The sequence below is a fragment of the Eumetopias jubatus genome, unplaced genomic scaffold (assembly GCF_037043125.1).
Source record: "Eumetopias jubatus isolate StellerSeaLion01/CBP00866 unplaced genomic scaffold, mEumJub1_p1.0 scaffold_3, whole genome shotgun sequence".
NCBI classification, from domain to species: domain Eukaryota; kingdom Metazoa; phylum Chordata; class Mammalia; order Carnivora; family Otariidae; genus Eumetopias; species Eumetopias jubatus.
In genome coordinates this window covers 49,109,285-49,130,082 of record NW_028274809.1, presented here as the reverse complement: position 1 = coordinate 49,130,082, position 20,798 = coordinate 49,109,285, and the positions used below count along the sequence as shown (strand labels likewise).

Below are 20,798 nucleotides of genomic sequence, written 5' to 3'. Positions count from 1 at the left end.
AAAATTTTGAGATTTAATGTTTTCCTCTTTAAAATAAAGAGATTGAATCAGATAATATCACTTACTCAATTCTTTGTCAAAAAATTCCTTTTAGTATTTTTCCCTTCAAATTTAAAAACATAAAACTGTAAGATCACATTCTATTGAGGAAGACATATAATGCAATTTTTTAAAAAAATGATGCATTGGTATAAAAATAAAATGAAACATAAACATATGAGCTATTCATTTATTTTGCTTGCAAAAATATTTGGATATCCTTGAACTTAATGTTGAGGAAGCAGTTTACTCCTTTCTGTTACTTCCTCTCTCTCTGAGCCACAATTATGACACATTTTCTGTCCATCGACAATAGAAATGAATTAAATCTGAAACCACCTTCCATAAATGATTTTCACATATATATTGAATTATCTTAAGGTTACATTTTCATCAAAAAGCCGCCTTGTAGGAAGAAGTGTTGAGGGAGTTATAATACCTACCCAGATGTGTCTAATCAATTTTTCTCCTCTTTAAAACTTCTGATGGCTCCCCATTGTCTATAGGACAAAGATCTCATGTGTTATCATGATATACAAGCTTTCCTAACTTCAGGCCAGGATCTCTTCCCAGTTTTATTTTCTGAATACTTCTTCACAAACTCTCAGGCAATACCAGACAACTTGTTCCCAAAATAATCCATGAACCTTCAACTCATGTTTTCATCCTTGCTCTTCCTTCTAAAAAATGTTCTCCACCTGGGCTGGAGTCTTTTAATTCTTTAGAGTTCCATTTGAGGCCATCTCCTTTTCATCTTTCCCTGATTTTCTTTGCCTATTTGAGGTAAATGAATTATTTGCCTCTCATTTGTGTTCTGATGATACTTACAACATGGCATTATAGCCACCTTCCTGGATCTTCTCCTGTCCTGTTAGTTGGTTGAGGAATACTTTGGATTTCATATTTGCATTCCCAGCACCTAGTTCTGTGCCTAGCACATTGTAAGTATTCAGTTGTTTTTTGGTGTTAGGTTGGATTGCTAACTTCAAAAATCTAAATTTTTGGTCATGGCTTCAAAGCTGGGACAAACAGGTTTGAATTTAAATAGTGTCACTTATTACATCTGAAATTTAGAATAGCTACTTGAGCTCTTTAGGCCTTTTTTCCCCTAACCTATAAATTAGGGCTTATAATACCTATCTCGAGGGCTCCTGTAAGGATTTATCAGAAACACCTAGCTTAGTGCTTAGTACACTGTTGCTGCTCTTTAAAATTACATTGTCTAATAATAGTGAAATGCCTCCTGAGGAGAGAAACCAAGGATGGGCAATGAGTGACAGCGTATCAGAGTCTGTTCTTCACTGACTCCAGTTACTGAAAACAAGGTGCTTCCTAGGCAGGGGCAGCCACTCAGGCCTGAAATCTATCTGTGTTCACAAACCTGGGGGATTTGGCTTGCACCGTGTAACAGATACTGGGAATAACTCATGACTGCTAAGATGTAGATCCAGGACCTTAGAGAGAAAAGTAATAAGTGAGTTGAATTATAGTGAGCTTTATATAATTAAATTCAGTGATTATAGACATTAATTCTATGGAACTTTTAAAACACAGTCCTCAAAGTAAGATTTGATAAAGGCATTCTTTATAAATTATTTAAGTATAAATATATCATAGAACTGTGTTTTTAAAATCAATGTGACTTTTGATTAGAATGGGAATTTTTTTTTTACTAATAGGTTTTATGACACAGACTCTCAACATCTCTTGTTTGAGCCATTTATAAAGTGTTTTAACGAGCCTCTCTATCCCCAGTCTCTTTCCTTAATGATAATAAATAACCTAAAAAACTGCAGACTCCTTGGTGTGGACTATACTTTGTGATTATGCTTTTTTACCTCTCTCCATCTTATGTCTTACACACTGTACCTAGTACTTTAAACCCTAACAAGACCACACTGCTTCTGTTCTCTGACCCCAAAGTTTTTTTCAAGCCTCTGTAACTATGCACGTGGTGTCTCTTCTTGCTAGAAACTTGTTCAGACATTTCTTTTCTTGGATAATTACTACTGATTTTCTATAGCTCAGTTCAGTTGTCACCTTCAGAAGCCTTCCTTGGCCCCTAAGTGCTCCAGAGAATCCTGAGAAATTTTCACCATAGCACTTACGTTATTAGGTTGACAACATCTATTTATGTTACTGTCTATCTCACTTGCTGTTATGTTCCTCCATTCTAGGAACCCTGCTTATGTTTGTAAACCCAGAATCTAGCATAATGCTTGGTGAGCAGTAGGTCAATCACAGAACTGGGTGGTCATCTCTGTGTCCTAAATAATGTAACTCTGTAGGTAAAACGTTACCCAATTTAGTGCCCAAATCATAACATATTCTCTAGCCTTAGTTTGACTTGTACTGTTTGTTATGGTTACATCAGAGCTGCTAGTTTATTTTCTCTTAAAAACAGTATTCACCTCACATTTTTCATATATTTCTCAGACTTTTCTGAATTTTCAGTCTATTATGTCTTGGTATTTAAAAAGAGGAAGTTAAAAACACTTACGGCATTCAGTGATACAATAAAAGTTGTAATCCTAGTAGTGACTGGTTTTTAAAGATGGGGGCACAGGGGAGAATGATAGCAAGTTGCTACGGAAAGATTTAGTGTTCTAAAAGTTTGTAAATTAGAAAAGTAAAGATGATTTCAAGAAAAATTTTGTTCTGTGCTTTTCATTTAGTACTTAATTTTCTTTGAATGTCATCTCTGCATTTTTTTAAAGGCTGCATATGAAAGCCACCGATGAAAATCACTGAGCAGATTATATAAGATGTAAAAGTGCTTATACATTGTTGGGGTGCCTGGTACATGTGGTTCTGCTCTCATCCATATCAGCAGAGGCCGCCATAGTGGCTTTGGTCATGACTGGAGTTCTTAGCCTTAGTATGATCACCAGGGCCCATGGAAGCCTGCCCCAGGAGGAAGAGCTGGGAAAAGCTGGTCACGCAGCTCAGTGGGCATTTCTGGAGGCAGGACCTGGTAGCTGAGAAAAAGAGCATGTATGAGATTCTCTATGGTGGGTATTTGCAGGGAGTCGGGACTACTAAAATAACAGGTAGGAGTTTAAGACGAAGAAATTCTTATTTATTATTGTCCTTATGATCCTATTTTTAGCTCTAGAGAGCAGTAGTTTGGGAAGTCATGAGTTGTGGTGATTTTTGTTATTCTAACTCATTGTCATCAGCTTTCACCATCTTAACACAGCATTGGAGCCAGACTGCCTGTGTTCTAATCTAGATGTATGACCTTGGGCTAGTTACTGTATGATCTTGGGCAAGTTTCTCTATGATATTGGGCAGGTTATTTAAACTCTGTGCCCCAGTGCCCTCATCTATAAATTGGCAATGACAATAGGACCAACTGCATAAAGCTCTTAGGAGAATTACCTGATATTTCATACATGAAGTGCTCTGAACTGAGCCTGGCATGCAGTGTTATATATTCACTGTTAGTATTGTTATTATTAATTCTACCAAAATCTTCGGGAATTTTTTTCTCTTTTGTAAATAGATTTTTTCTTCGAGAAAGTGATATCACAGGATAGAATATCCTAGAATATGTAAGACATTAGAAATTCATATTCTCATTAATGAGAATGTAATGTAATATGTAACATTTGATATTCTTTCTGTGTATGTCTTATTTAAATGGTTTGTTCTGACATTAATATAAACCCTGTAGATATATTTATCAAAATACAGCCATAAACACTAGCAGCCTATATAGTTTATAAAAATATAAAACAGAGGCTCTATCTCCCTTATAGAAAAATATCAATATTGACTAGGCAGTTTATTACTTGTTCTTAAAATGCATACAGATTATATTTCCTAGAAATTGAATATATGGATAAACATTGTTTTCATAATTTTCCCCTATATTAGAACACTAGAGTATAAAATTTTATGCAGTGATGTGATGAATCCACTTAGACTAAAGATTGCATGTATGTTTCAAGGTCATTTTCTTCCCCAGTCCTTATAATATTGAGAGCATCAATCATTGAAGTATCACATTATTTTCATTTTGTTATCCAAACTAGTGTTCTCATATTTGTAAAGTATATATGCTTGCTGAATAATTTAAGTAGTATTTTAAAAGACAAAGAAAATTGTAAATCTAACCTAACTTATCCCAACACAAAAGAACAAACACTATAAACAAATCACCATGGGCAACTATGAATATATGTTTATAATTTCAAGAAATGAATTCATGCTACACCTGTACATGCCACTAAATAAATGCACATCATCATTTTAATGGCTGAATAGTAATTTACTAAATGGATATAATCATCACTTTAAAATGAATTTTTAGGGGTGCCTGGGTGGCTCAGTCGTTCAGCGTCTGGCTTCGACTCAGGTCATGATCCCAGGGTCCTGGGATCGAGCCCCGCATCAGGCTCCCTGCTCTGCGGGAAGCCTGCTTCTCCCTCTCCCACTCCCCCTGCTTGTGTTCCCTCTCTAGCTGTGTCTCTCTGTGTCAGATAAATAAATAAAATCTTAAAAAAAATAAAATAAAATGAATTTTTAGTGATTCATATATCATTTAAAATCTGGATCCCTCTGCTAAGTTACATATTTCCACATTTAAAATATTATTACTGATGTAAAGTGTATTTTCTGAAGTAAAATATTAATCTATATCTAAAATTATCATATTTCTTTATCAAAAGGATACTCATAGCTGACTTCTGTTTCACAGAACAGAGAAGCTAAAAATAAGTTACTTATGTTTCAAAAGGGACCATATCTATGATAATTTTGGCAGTACCAAAAGAAAGAATATAGTATCTAGAATTGAATATATATTTTAAAAAGTGTACCAGCATCTAATATCCTGGATAATTAACTCATGATGTCACTGAGTCATATATATTCTAACCTAGGATGTTCAATACATATAAATAATTCTAGAACAAAACATATAAAAAATGAAAACTTGACTCTGTGAAAGTTGGAGAATTTTGAGGTTTTTTCCATCTTGGAATAATTATCCTTTACCAGTTTTCAACAAAATGTTTAAATTATCTGACCTGGGTTATTTGTTCAAAGAAAAAAGAAATTAGTGTGTGAGGAACCCTGGCCAACCCCTGCCACAGATTTCAGAATCCCAGGGACTCGTATCTGGGTCTGCCTGCACAGTTGCTAAGGCGCTCCAGTAAGAATCTTTATAATGTTAGGATGGACTCTATGAATAAATCTATTTAAACCTATTTGTCTAATATATGATTCAAGCTAGGTCATAAGAAATTGGTAAGAGTGAGACTCAAATTTCAACTATTTTCCTGTTATTCTCTGCATAAATTAGCTTAGAATCAAACGTTGTGTTTCCAAGACTCAGGAAATAACATATTTAAAAATGAATCAAAATTGATATTCTAAATGAGAAACATTATTTCTAATTAAGCTATCAAATTCTGCACGTCCTCTAAGTCCTCCAATGTCACAGAATATTTATTTCTTTTAGTAAAAACAACAAAACACAAAAACCTTTACTGATCCCTCCTATATTATAGCAGGAAACCTAGCAACCAATTCCCCCCTCACAATACACACACACACACACACACCACACACCATCTCATAAACCATTGTCTTCTACAGAAATTTATTTCTCCCACTGATTTTATTTTGCTTCCTGTCTTCTCAATTAACATTCTTAACTTTTTGCCTAACAGCCAGCAGCTCTCTTTTCTGACCTTCTGTCTATTCCAACATACATCATTATCTATTCTTTTGTTTTATCCCTGAAATACGATCATTTCTTGACCATGTCTCTATCTGAATTTCATGAAAGATTAGGGGAAATTGAGAAGAGTTTTGCCATAATGCTGCAAGTGAAGAGTTGAAAATGCACTATGAGTTTTTCCCTTTCATACAGATTTTTCTCTCTCCGTATGTTTTCCCTTTTGAACCTGTCACTTAATCATCTTAGTGGAATTCCTGCCCTATCTTTTGTATTGTTTGCTTGTTTTTCCATTTATCTCTATATGTTTCTTTCCAAGAGCCATAGAGATATGAAATATCTCAACTTCCTCAAGTCAACATTTTCTTACTTTTCCTCCCTCTGGCCCATACTAGGAATGCAAAGGAAGGGAGTGATGTGGGAAGATACTGCTGCTTCTACCACAGAGAACCTATCAAAGTATCTTCTCAGTAAATACTATTCTTTTACTGAACAGAATTTCAATACCATATTTTAAAATATTTTCTTACTACACTTTGATTCATGTTTAATTACAGCTAAATTTTGTGAATGTTTTTAAATCATCATATTGTTTCCATTATCTAATTAATACCACTACAATTTATATTCTTTAATGGATTTTAACAACTTAACAATTGTTAGATAAAAGTACATCATTGATACTATATGTCAACTATACTTCAATTAAAGTTTTTTGTAAAAATCATTGACCTACTCCTTAACTTAGTTTAGTTTTATTGTAACATTTGTTTAGGCTTATATAAACATTAGTATTTAAACTGACACCTACTTTAAATATACTGGCTGACCAGCAATCATACATTTAAATTAAAAGACAGGATTCAGTATTTTGTACTTTCGGTGTTCAAATTTTTTAAAATACATATATATATATATTTTAACAAAAGGTACTTTATTCTTAAACTCATTTCTCTTAATATCTGTGTTTCACATTTACCTTTTTGCTGTACAAATTCTTTTAGGCTACTAGTGGTTCCTCCTGATAGAAAACAAAGTCAGGCATAGAAAGAGGGTGAGTGGGTAGCTCAGCAGAAGCAATAAAATTCAGACTCAGCATTGCATGGTACAAGATCTCGGGGCAATTATCCTTACCCTTTAAGTCTTGTTTTCATCATATGTAAAATGGGAATAATAATGTTCGTGTGAGGATTAATATCATCAAGGCTGAGATAATTTAAGCATAGTGCTCATTTGTGGCAATAAACAAATGTTAGTCTTTCCCTTCCTCATTATGTCTTCTCCACCCAAATTTTAGTTTGAAGTTTTTCAAGTTAAAATGCCTCTCTTTGCAAAATATCCCTCTTCTTTTGGATACCTGAAACATATGATTATTTCCAAATGGGCTTTCCCTGCTGTGCTAACAATGTATCAAATGCACAGACTATCACTCCCATTTGGAGTTCAAGACAAAGCAGAATTAACCACAGGGGCAGATCCTGCTGCCACTAATGGGAGGGACAGCAGGTCTCCATATATTGTTCCTCTTATTATGGAAGCCATGGTTGCATTATGAGTTTTGCAAGGCATCTGGGGAGCTCATATGATGTGACACCTACAATGTCATGCTTGCTTTTTGAGAAAATATTTTCTAAAAATGCATAAAGCTAAAAGTTTTGAGGACTATTATTTTACCTTATTTTGTTCTCAGCAAGACAGTTCCATTTCGTAGCCAAGAAATAAAAAAAAAGAAAGAAAAAAGAAATGTATGACTTTAGGATGTGGTAGAACTAGTCTAAAATTAATTAAGAATCCATCTTTTCCTTTATCTGAAATCTGTATTATTCTCCTCTCTCTTTCAGATTCTCTTATCTCCTCTTTTCCATGTGATCATCTTTTGGAGTAATATATCTTCTAACAAATATGCAAAAATTTCTTAGATATTCCCAAAATGCAAAATTAGAAAATATACAAATTTCTCATCTAATCCGAAAGAATCCATAATACCATCTTGGCCTCCAAGTAGTCCTTACTGAATTTAGTCATGGACCATCCCAGCTCAATTTATTAGAGGAAGCATGACTAGCTCCTTTTGAGAGAAAATACATTTACTGAATGGCTGTAACAATCTTCAGGGTACTTTGACTTTTAAAATGTTTGTTATGTCTTTTAAATTTTATTATTATGTAATAATAAAACAGTAGTTATGAGCTTTTTAGTATATTGTATTATACTATGTGTAAATATCTAACAATAAAAAAAGAATAAGAACAGCTGTATAGGATGTTATAATTGAAATTAAATCTGAGTAACAGTCAGAAAATATTAAGTAACTTATATCAAAGCTCTAGAAAATTTGTCATCTTAAAATGTTCAAGAATACTTCTATAGATTCAACAGAACAGGAATCCTAGAAATGAGTAGCTAATATCGTTGCCTTTAAAGGGAAGATACTCAGAATATGCACCTCCTTACCTCCCAACCACTCAACATTGTGGAAGAAACTGGCCTCCATCACTCAACTGGAACTGCTCTCTTCTGTGTCCTTGATTTTCTTATTCACAGTCTTCTGTGGTGCTGTCTCTAATCTTCCATACCTTCCTGTTACCTACACACTGGTTGTTGCTCTTTTTATTAAGGATTTTACTTATTTCTACCTGGAAACCATCATCCTAACTACTCTCTTTGCTTCCAGTCTTAGCTCCATCCCTCTTTCATTTTCTACCCTGTGATCATGTCTGTTTTTTAAAGATTTCATTTATTTATTCATTATAAATGAGAGAGAGAGCACGCGTGTATGGGCGTACCTGCCAGCAGGGGAGGGGAGAGGCAGAGGCAGAGGGAGTGAAAGGATCTCAAGCAGACCCCCTGCTGAGCGCAGAGCCCAACTCAGGGCTCCATCCCACCATGCTGAGATCATCATGCGAGCCAAAATCAAGAGCCTGACCCTCAACCAACAGAGCCACCCAGGCACCGCCTCCCCCCAATATCTGTGTTTTAAATGCAAATCTGATCAACTTCCATCCTTGCTTAAAAGTCTTTACTGACTTCCCCATCAGCTTTTATAAATATTCAGACTCCTTAGCATACAGAGAGACACTTCATAATCCTACCTCAGCCTTGCCTTTCCATAGTCACCACCAATAACAGTCCCTTGCCCTACTCCACAGCATATACCACATTCTCAAGCTATACCACGTGGCTCATGATTTTTCAAGTGTAATATTTCATAATTCTATATATAATTAATTTTCCTGGAGTATAAAATCCACTGCTCCCTTCCTTCACCTGCTGACAGCTATTGAGTTTTCAGGGAATTAAGCATTATTTTGAAAGAATTTTCCCTCAAGTGGAGGAATTTTGCTCACCATTGTGTGCCCATCATAGTCTTCTTTATGGATCTAAATTATTATAACACACATATATATGTCATAATGGTCAAAAGTTGTCATTCTTTTGCATCTCCAATGTAATGGTGTTAATAGAAAAGAGATAGTTTTATATATGTTAGTGTCTCTGAGGGTACTTAATACCTACAGGAACCCCATAAATGATTATTGGATGAATGGATTCATGTTTTTTTTATTTTTATTATTTTTAATTTTAATTCTATGAATGGATTTATGTTTTACACTTTATGAACATGGTTTTTGCTGATCATAGTGGGCAGATATTTGTACCTCTGAGAGTGCATCATTTCTTCTCACCATTGCAAACTAAACTAGTAAGTCATAACTTCATGTAGAATTGACAGTGTTGATTGATATTATAGTATTTAAAATCATTCTTTAGAATATTACTGTATGAAATGCATTAAATTTTGCACAGATACTTAGCAAGGATTATAAGTATTTAGCCTCTAAATCTCAGTAGGAAAAAAAGTGTACATTTTGGGTATTTCAAACATATTTCCACCCAACTAAATAGTGCCTGCCACCAAAAACATGGTTCAAGATTGGAAACAATAAATGATATGTACAACCTCCAAAAATACGGTTATAGTTTATTCATTCATTTATATAACAAATATTTTTTAAACAGTTGTTTGTTCTAGTCACTCTTTTAGACATTAGGGATATGGCAATGAACAAAGCAATTAAAGATCCTGAACTTTATAGAACTTACAGGGGTGAGATTACAACAGTTATATAATGTAATATCAAATAGTGAGAAGGTATATATATATTCTTGGTGCCCCATCCAAACCCATCAACAGGTACCATTTTCAGGCACACAGTCCTGGCTTCTGACTGCTAGCGCCTGAACCCTTTTCCTGAGAACTTTTACCAGGCACCAGATACCATTCCATTCTTGAGCATGAAAAACCCCAAAATTCCAAGTGTAAATGCCCTCTGGAAACGCCATCAACTAATGCTTAAGGGGATTTATTGATTCAATAGCATACTTCCTCGATTCATGGCTATACAAGCTCTGATGTTTGTATTCTGCACTAGTTTCCAGAGTTTCTAGCATGAGCAAGCTTCATTTGCCTCTGTGGTAATGCTTCGAAATATAATCTTTACTGACTTCCATTCCTTTATTTTCAACCTAAGGCTTTATATTTCAAGTGGGTTTCTTGTAGACAACATGTAGTTAGTCTGGGTTTTTTAAATCTACTCTGACAATCTTTGTCTTTTAATTGCTATAATTAGACCATTTGCATTAAAAGCGATTGTTGATATAGTTGTTGTAATAGCTACCATGTTTGTAATTATTTTCAATTTGTTGAATTTGTTTTTGTTTCTCCGCCTGTTTTTCCCTACTTTCCTTGGTTCTAACTGAACCATTTATGATTCAACTTTATCCCTTCTTCTAGAGTATAGATTATACTCCTTTTTAATGCTTTTTTTTAGTGGTTGATCTAGGGTTTACAACATACGTATTTACTAATCTGAGTCCACCTTCATATAACTGTACCATTTCACGTACAACATAGATATCTTATATGAGAGTATTCTTAATTCTTCTCCCAGTCCTTTCTGACATTGTTGTGATTCATTTTATTTATCCGTATGCAATAATCACCCAATTCATTTGTAATATTATTGTTTAAATAAAATTAATTTTTGGATCCATCAAGAATAGGTATGTATGTATAGATAGATGATATAGACAGACAGACAGACAGATGATAGATAAAGATATAGATATATCTTGATTGATACGCCTTCATTTATTTTTTGTCCAATACTTTTCCTACATAATTTTCTTTCTGAAGAACTTCTTTTAACATTTCTTACAGGTCATATTTGTTGGCAATGAATTCATTTATTTTTGTTTATCCAAGAAAGTCTAGTTCTGCTTTACTTTTGAGGGATAATTTTGCTAGATATAGAATTCTAGGTTAATGTGCTTTTTGTTCTGTTCTGTTTTTCTTTCAATGCTTTTTTCACTCTCCTCTCATTTGCTTGGTTTCTGATGAAAAGTCTGTTGTAATCATTATCCTTGTTTCTCCCTAAGTAAGGCTTTTCCCCCTGTTTTGAAATCTGAATTCAAGATTTTCTCTGTCTGTAGCTTTTTTGCTGTATAAATATGGTATGTCTAGGTGATTGTTGCTGTTGTATCATTATTTATATTCTTTTGGTGTTCTCTGAGCTTCCTAAATCTGTGGTTTGGTGTGTGTTATTAATTGGAAAAATTTTCAGTCATTATTACTTCAAATATTCTTTCTACTCCTTTATCTCTCTTCTCCTGATACTCCAAATACACGTATGTTATACTGTCTGGTATTATCCTATAGTTCCTGGATGTTCTTCTGTTCTGTTTTCTTCCTTTCTTCATTTCAGTTTGAAAGATTACATCTTCAAGTTTACTGATTCTTTTTCTCAGCTGTGTCACATCTACTGATGAGTCCATTGAAGGCATTTTTCATTTTAAACTGTTTTTGATTTCTATCATTTTCATATGATTCTTTCTTAAAAATTTTATTTGTTTACATAAGCCATCTATTCCTGCACTGTGCCTACTTTTTCCATTAGAGATTTTAACACATCAGTCATGGTTGTATTAAATTCCCTCTCTGATAATACCAACATCAATGTAATATCTAAATCCTGAGCCTTGTTCCAGTGCTTATTGTTTCTCTTCAGACTGTTTCTTTTCTTACCTTTTGGAATTCTTTGTAATTTTTGGTTGGAAGCTGGACATGTTATTAGGTAATAGAAACTAAGGTCCTCTAGTGTCCTTGATTGTGTGTGCCTTTTTAACTTCTTGTTCCCCTATGTACATCCCCTCAGAAAAAGTGGGTAATGTGCAACTCCTTCAGCTCTAATCCACTATGATACTAGAGCCCTATAGCTGGGGTTGGGAAGGTGTGGGGAGGGGGAGCATTTTATAACCTTTCAGTATTAGTCCTCTAATGTATCTCCATCTCAGGGCTATGACTGTCCTATGTGTTTCTCCTGTGATATAGCTCCTTTATCTCTGTCTCCCGAGCCCTAACTCCATTTTTTTTTTTTTTTTTTTTTGGCTGTTGAATTCCCACTCTATTTTTGGAAGCCCTGACCCTTGTTTACCATGTCAACCCCACAACTTTAATGAGGCAGGAAGACTATAGAGAAAGTAAATTCCTTTTCCTGGCTAGAATAGCACCTTTGAATTGAGACATGGAAATACCCTATCCCTTGGGAGTGGGTTTTAGTTATAGATAAGGATCTTGGCTTATTTCACATTAGTTTTTAATTCCTAACCACCTTTCAGGGACACAAGGGACTTTCTCAGACTATCCGCATGAGAACGTGATGGAATTCATCAAAAGAAAGTAAACAGAAATATTTGGTGTCCCTCTAAGATTTCAGCCACCAAGAGTTTCTGTCTCACACATTAAACCATAGTCAGCCCATAGAATTCATTAGTTAACATTTGAGAGTTCCTACCAATTCATGGCTCCAGCAATTTCTGATCCAAGTAAGCAGATATTTGTTACTGATTGTGCTTGTCTCTCCAGATTTTGAAGTGGAGTTTCACCCTATGACCTTTGTTCTCTCACAGTTCTGAGAAAAAGAATTGATTTTCATTTTTCATAGATTGTTCTTGTTGTAAGGACAGGAGCGATGACTTCCAAGGTCTGTACATGTCAGAGCTGAAACCAGAAATCTTTATCTGCTTCCTACTCTCTTCTCACTTTGCCACTCTCCTGCCACTGTTTCCTGAGATCTCAAATAAACCACTTAAACTCCACTCCTTGTCTCACTGTTTATTTCTAGGTAAACTCAAGCTAAGAAAACCAGTGAGACATTTTACTAGAGAAACTGTTCTGCCTTACTGTTCTGGTTACTGTTACAACTGAGACGGTAACAAATATGCATGAGATCATTACACCCCTTTCCAATACCTTTCAGAGAAAATGGCTGCTGCCGATAAAATTAAGAGATTTCTAAGATGAAACAAGTACCTTGGATGACTACCGCTCATCTACACTGAGACTCTTTGCAGCATCTATTTATATAGAATATCCATGTTGGAATTATTAATCTCCATAGGATATTTTATAAACATGAACTAGAATTCTACACACTTCAGCTAGCATTCAGCTTCAGAAAACCTGATACACTTTTTTCTGGTTTGCCTTGAAAATGAGATTCCCCGTAGCCTTGCTTTATGCATCGGGAGACTGCAGAGTAATGTTAAATTTCAGCCAACTCTTAAAATATGCTGTCCCTCAGATCTTTCCAAACATGAGGGGAAGAGTGTAACCCAATTTTCTGTTACCTTCTGAAGCTGTACTAAATACTGTGTTAAATTAACCAGAGGGCCTAACAAGTCTTAGTCACAGGGTAGGGCTTCCTGTAGGACCCATGGATGAAAACAGAAATGAATGCCTCCAAAAAGGCAAGCCAAGTGAGGTAGGCAAGAACGTATTCTGATAGTTAAAGCTTGGGGATCCATTCTTTTACATGAACAGATTCTATGCCAGTTATCCAGTGGTTGTTATCAGCTGAACAACAGAAGAGAGACAGATAAAACCTTATGAATGAATACTCTTGCTTAAAAGTAATTCTGAAAGAAGTTACCAATTTTGAGAAACAACTTTGTCCAATTCTCATAAATGTGGACATTAAAGTATACTTTGTCCTTGCTGTTGGGTTCTACTCAATTTTGCTCACCAGAGCTGTCTGTAGAAATATGATATTCAATACAGAGTTTTGTTTTTTGTTTTCCTTTTGTATTCTGTCTCTGCCTTCATCTCTCGTGGTGTTATAGCTGCATTTCTGTGGAATCCTTCTAAAACAAAACCTCACATTTAAATGCATATATGTTATTATAATTCCATTCAATAAATCTGTGACTTTTGATTAAATTGTAACTTTCTGACTCAACCTTTACTTGTGCCTTCTGTATTCTTCAAAATTATATTGTTATCCATTTTCAGCCTTTGAAATAATATAACCTAGCCTTTAAGAAGAGAATGACATATATTTTGAGACAATAGCACAGCCTTTGTCACTCAGAAATGGTTACCCTTTTGCCTAATAGAAAAGGGATTTAAATTGGATAAAGACTAACATCAGTTTTCCTGCATGCCTTCTTTTGTACTCAGTCTCTCCTTATTGTTATTATAGCTTTCAGATTCCAACACCCAAAGGTGCTCTATAACTGTTTTCCTCCTGAATAAACTTTCTCTTCTTCACATTAAAGGGGAAGATGAAAGAAGAAAAGCCATAAATAGAATGAAACCCTACTATTAATGACAACATGGATGGACCTTGAAAGTATTACGCTAAGTGAAATAAGTCATATGGAGAAAGACAAATACTCTATGATTTCATTCACATGTGGAATCTAAAACAAATGAACAAACAAAATAAAACAAAAACAAATTCACAGGTACAGGGAACAGACTAATGGTAACCAGAGGAGAAATGGGTTGGAGTGTACAAAATGAGTAAAGGGGGTCAACTATATGGTGATGGATGGTAACCAGACTTGTGGTGGTGATCACTTTGTATCCAGATGTTAAATTATAAAGCTGTACACCTGCAACTTGTAAGAAAAAGGTAAAGAAGACAGAGAATAAAAAGTTTTTTCTTCTAGAATGATGATAACGGAATTTATCTTTAAGGAAATAGCATTTTAGCAGAGATCTGCTGGAAGTTAACAACAACTTTGTACAAACTTTTGGTGTAAAACGTTCCATGCAGAATAAATAACAAGTCTAAGTATGAAAGTGGGTGTATGGTTGAGAAAGTTTCAGAAACATTAAGGAAATAAGGGTGGCTAAGGCAAAGTGAGAGAGAGAATGCTAGAAGATGATGGCAGAGCTGTAGCCAGGAACCAGGTAGAGTAGGAATTGTGTGTAGGTCATTGTAAGGATATTTATTCTACTGACGATGAAGGACTATTGGAGAGTTTTGAACTGAAGAATGATATCATCTTAAATTAGTCTAGGAAATGTAGCTGATAAGCAAGGCATTCATAGGAAACACCAAAAAAAAAAAAAAACAAACAAAATCTTTATAATCTTAGCCCAGTTCTTCTTAAAATTCAAGCCTAGGACAAAGGTTTCTATGCAGTTAGTTATTTGGGAAATTATTCCAGGAAGCAGAAATGAAGTTCCAGAAAAATAAAACAGGTAAGTAAGGAAAAGTCATATAAGGGTATAGTGATAGCCTCTATTACAAGTACTGGTGCTCCATCTCACTGGGACCCTCTGTGGAATCTTGAAGTGGGTCTCAGAAATGACGGCCTGGGGACGCCTGGGTGGCTCAATTGTTGGGTGTCTGCCTTCAGCTCGGGTCCTGGGATCGAGCCCCACATCGGGCTCCCTGCTCCGCGGGAAGCCTGCTTCTCCCTCTCCCACTCCCCCTGCTTGTGTTCTCTCTCCTACTCTCCCTGCTGTGTCTCTGTCTGCCAATTGGGTAAATCTTAAAAAAAAAAAAAAAAAAAAAATGACTGCCTGATAGATAAAGGAGGAAAGAATTTATCCTGGCGTTCTTACCCCCCACAGTGTTCAAGAGTGGACCTATATTGCATTCACTCCTCAGCACTTCTGGGTTGTGCACTTTTTAGTGCTGAGTGAGATCCTACAAACTCCCATTTCATGAATCAGAGAAGCCCCTGGACAGGAAAGTAAGATGTTTCAACATAGGCTGGGGCAAAATGCAGTCACGTGGCACCCGTGAAGCTGCTGGACCATCTCAGAGTCAACTACTTAAGTAATGACTAGAACAAAAGACATGGCCTAGAAGATGTACACTATTTTACAGGGAATGTAGACTGTGGACTATGGACTTCCAAATTAAGTGTCTTCTGTCTAGATATTCTTCTAGAAAAGAAGTTTTGCCATCTCTTTATTTTTTTTTAAAGATTTTATTTATTTATTTGACACAGAGAGAGAGAGAGAGCACAAGCAGGGAGAGTGGGAGAGGGAGAAGGAGACACCCTGCTGAGCAGGGAGCCCAATGCTCGGCCTGATCCCAGGACCCTGGGATCATGACTTGAGCAGAAGGCAGACGCTTAACGACTGAGCCACCCAGGTGTCCCTCTGTGATTAATTTTTTCATTATAATCAAAATGTATCAAAGACTTGTTTTTGCTTCCTTTTTTTAAAGAACTTATGATAAAATTTATCCTGAATTTACATCACAAGGAAGCTTTTATTCTTTTTTTTTAATTATGTTCAGTTAGCCAACAAACGGTACATCATTCGTTTTTGATGTTGTGTTCAAGGATGCTTTTATTCTTGATGAAGTAATATCAGAGAGACAGAGACAGAGAGACAGAGGGAGAGAGAGAGGGGGAGATTTTCCTAAGTATTTTAAGTGTTAATTACATACAAATGTTCCTTTTCAGCATTGAAAATAATTATGCATTAACAGTGCCCCCATCTATTTTTATCTTTGTAATTTTAATTTCTTTAAAGGAGTATTCCTAGCAGAAATATTAGGATGTAATATATGATGACAACTACTATTTAGCAATAATAATTTATATACAGCATAACTTGGTATTAGCTCTAAAGGCATTCCCCAAATAACTGGATACTACAAACCCAAGCATGAACACAGCTATTTTAAAAATATTATGTATCTAGTGCTGCTAATTTCTGTTTTGTTCGCTTGTTATGTATGTGCAAAAGTGTCTACATATATGTTGAATGTCTGCCAGTGCTTGGCTCTGTTAAAAGCATTGGAGATAGAGAAGTAAACGAAACAGCTACAAATCACTGCCCTCATGGAGCTCACATTCCGCAGGGAAGACTACTCGAGTGCACCAAGTTATGGATGCCTTTCAGGAGAAGCTGAATATTATCTGACACCAAATGTTATGCTGAAGCCACCATGAGATGTGTCCTTTTGGAAAATAACTTTTCTCTCTTCACAGTCCTACATTGGTACTATTCATTTTTCAATAAATGGTGGGTGGAATGGCCCTGGGCCTGTGGATAAACCATTAACTTCTATGTTTCAGTTTGCTGATCTGCAAAAACTATTTCACTGTGCAATTGCTAAGGTTGCATATTAAAACATTCTTGACTTTCTAACTTTGGAATTATATGCTACTTACCTGAAAGTAAGGATTCAACCTTTATTCTTTTTAGAAATCTCTAAAATGCGATGGATTTGGATGACCTGACTAGCTACAAGAAGCCTGTCCCTTCTTCACTTTCTACCATCACATTCAGTGGGACATTACAGAAATTGTGTACATTCTTGAATAGAGTGGGTTTGCCAGATAGAAGGGGGAAATTTGAGGTTGAGTTTACATGAACCACTGTGCTCTTTTTTCGTCTCACTCAAATATATTTCTTACCTTCTACAGTGGAATGGTTGTGTTGAATATGTCATTGTGCTTTATAATCTCAGTCAGTGCCTCTTTCAGTATCATCCACAATGAAGAAGAAGGGCCATGGGGCATTGGAGCATGTCACCTAATAAAGATTGATTTTGTCTGCATACATTTGAAAAAAATGTATAATCAATGACAATACATATGATTCCTTTCCCGTATGATGCACATACAACAACCAATTCCTCTAGTTTCTAACATTTTCTAGAATACAGCTCTAAGTCTTTACTGTGGCTTGTTTCAAATTGAAAGTTCTAGTGTAAAAATGTTCCTTTACTGTGCAATTTACAACCTTAGTTCAACTATAGTTTCAGCTATATTTTTTTCATATCTTAGAGGAGGATGATAGATGATAGATAGATGATAGGTAGATAAATAGATAGATAATAGAGAGATGATAGAATAAACATATGTCAAAATATTAGCAATAATTTTAATTAAGTGAAGATTGTATAAGAGTTTATTATTGGGGCACCTGGGTGACTCAGTCAGTTAAGTGTCTGACTCTTGAGTTTGGATCAGGTCATGATCTCAGGGTTGTGGGATTGAGCCCGGCTTGGGGCTCAGCTGGAAGTCTGCTATCCCTCTCCCTCCCCTCACTCTCTCTCTCTAAAAATGAATAAATAAAGTCTTTTTTTTAAAAAAAGAGTTTATTATCCTATTCTTATAACATTTCTATATGTTTATTCCTCAATATTTTCTCAGTATTTTTTTTCGAAATGTGAAGTATACTTTAAAAATTTTTTCTGAGAAATAAATTGCAATGAGTAATAAAACAAAAAGAGGAAAGACATAAAAGAGACTGAGAAACATATCAGATCATGGGAATATATGAGCCTTATTTGAAATCTGTTTTTTAAAAGAAAGAAAAAAGCCTTAGAATTTTAAAAGAAAATAAATCTGTTTTGAACAAACTAGTTTAAACTATTAGATGATTGTAGTTATTTGAACACACTGGATATTTGATGATAGTAAGGAATGATTGTGGTTTCTTCATTGTTGTATCTTTAGGTCTGATACTGGTTATGTGATGATATTTGTAAAAAGTCTTATTTTAGATACCTTCTGAAAGATTTACAAGTAACAGTACATGAACTTGGGAATTTCCTTAAAAATTATCTGAAGCAGAGGAAAGGGTATTAGATAGGAGAGGTAAGTTGAAATAGGTTGACCCTGAGTTGATAATTAATGAATCCAGCTGATGGTTATGTGAGGGTTATTATACTATTTCTACGTTTTTTATGTGCTTAAAAGTGGTGAACATAGTAAAATGCTATGAATCAGATTATTTTGGTTCAAATATGGGCTGCACATTTATTCATTATACATCCTTGAGCTAATTATTTAACTTTCTTGTACTTTGGTACCTTCACCTGTAAAATGAGAAAAGGTTTAAACTACACATCTCTATAATTTTAATCAGGATTAAGTGAGTTAATACATGCACACTCTTAATCAGTGACTGATCCTAAACAAGCACCAAGTAAATGCTCGCTATTGTTTTTGATTTGTTTTTCTCTTCAAATCTAGACTCGGGCTAATATTTTGGAAGGATGCAATTTACCTACAAATTTTAGTTTGCTTTACTCAAAAATTCTCCCATTTTTGTGGAAAGAATAAGTAAGAAAAAATTATTGCTTCTCTGAGGGAATATCAGTCTTAGGAAGAGAAAGTAAACTTATAAAATAATAAGAAATAATGAAGTATTTTGAGAGAGAAAGTAGCTTAAATGTAATTATAATTAATGGGGAGAATCAACTAGTTTGCAAAGAAATTGCTGTTCAAGAATATTATTTTGAGAGCTAACTCAGCTTTGAGCCAAAAACTATTGCCATTATAATATAACTCATATTGATTGGAATTTTATCTCTGCTTCACACACTTTAGCTGTGAAATCATAGTACTTAATTTTTGTTTCATTTAAATTGGCTAATCCACAAAGTATTATATTAAAGATTTTGTAAGAATTCAGTAATGAGTTCAGTTATATATGACTCATTTTCATCTTTTTAAACAAGCTTTTTTTTAAACAACATATTGGAAGGAATCAAAAAGAATAATAGGAAGTATTTCACAAATCTGCTGAGAAATGGCAAATTAAATACTGAATTTATAAATCATATATAAGTGATTTGAATGATTTCGTAGCTTACCACCTCTGTGCAGTTGATAAAACTAATAGAAAAATGGATCATTGTCTTTACAATGAGAAATTGCATTATGTATTTTTAGATTATGGCAAATATATTTATCGGTTACCATAATGTATATTACAAGGTATATATACAAATATGACAAATTTTATGATATGTGTTATGTGCATAAATACATAGTACAATAAAGTAAGGAAAGTCTTAGTCATTCATTGAATTACAATTAGTGAACCACGTTTGCATTTTGTAGAAGCAATTTAAACATTCAAACTCTGAGTCCTTTTTAGCTTGTGTATTTAGAGAGAGGACAGTTGCCACTGACGTAGAGAGGACTGTGTCATCTCATCTCCATATGCCAGTGCCTGAGAGAATTGGTTTCTTAGAGTAGTGCATAAGAGGCCTGAATATGTAGTTACTTTGAATTTTAAAGGAATTGAGTATGAGAGAATCTGTAAGTTAGAAACATAATATATTCTGTGGTAGCAACTGAAATTTAGTCTTCATATCAGCACTTCAGCAAAAGACCTGAACAATGTTTCAATATGTAGAATTTATTTACGTCTAACAACATTAACATTTAGGAACCATGAAACAGCAAGTAAATTTAGATTTAAGAAAACCTAAAAGCCACAAACATTTTGCTATTTTATGTTTCATAAATGAAAGCTAATGATAACTGACTACGTTTTTCATTTTTTTCTGGGGTTTGATTATATAGCCATCTTTATTTACTGTGAGCATGATGAAAGCAATCTGCTTGTATACAGTTTAATCCTTTTCAGTTTAGGTAAATAACTTGCAGAAAAGAATCTCATTTTCTAAAGATGTAGAGAATTTTTAAAAATTCAACTTAAAATGATATGGGTCACGATGAAAACATTAGTCAAATGAAATCTAGTTGGGATATATAAGTTACTCTCTAGATATTTAAAGAAACAAGCAAACAAAAATACCAAACTTGAATATTTGTGCACCAATATGGGCTTCATGCAGGACACATTTTAGATGTTGTTCAGAATTTACAAGTTTTATGTTAACTAAGCCATTGCCAGAAATCAGCAGTTGAATCAACATAACTATATGATTTTTGTTTTTTTTTCTTTGCCAACAAGACACAGGAACTTGTTCAAACAAGGGTTTCTATTTCCTTGTTT

General features: G+C 34.5%; 1 protein-coding gene across 1 annotated transcript in view; it reads left to right on the top strand.

The window, feature by feature from the left end:
• The window catches only part of ZNF804A (zinc finger protein 804A), a 280,523-nt gene that overhangs the window by 196,314 nt on the left and 63,411 nt on the right, over window positions 1-20,798 (top strand). The gene's annotated exons all lie outside the window — the stretch shown is intronic.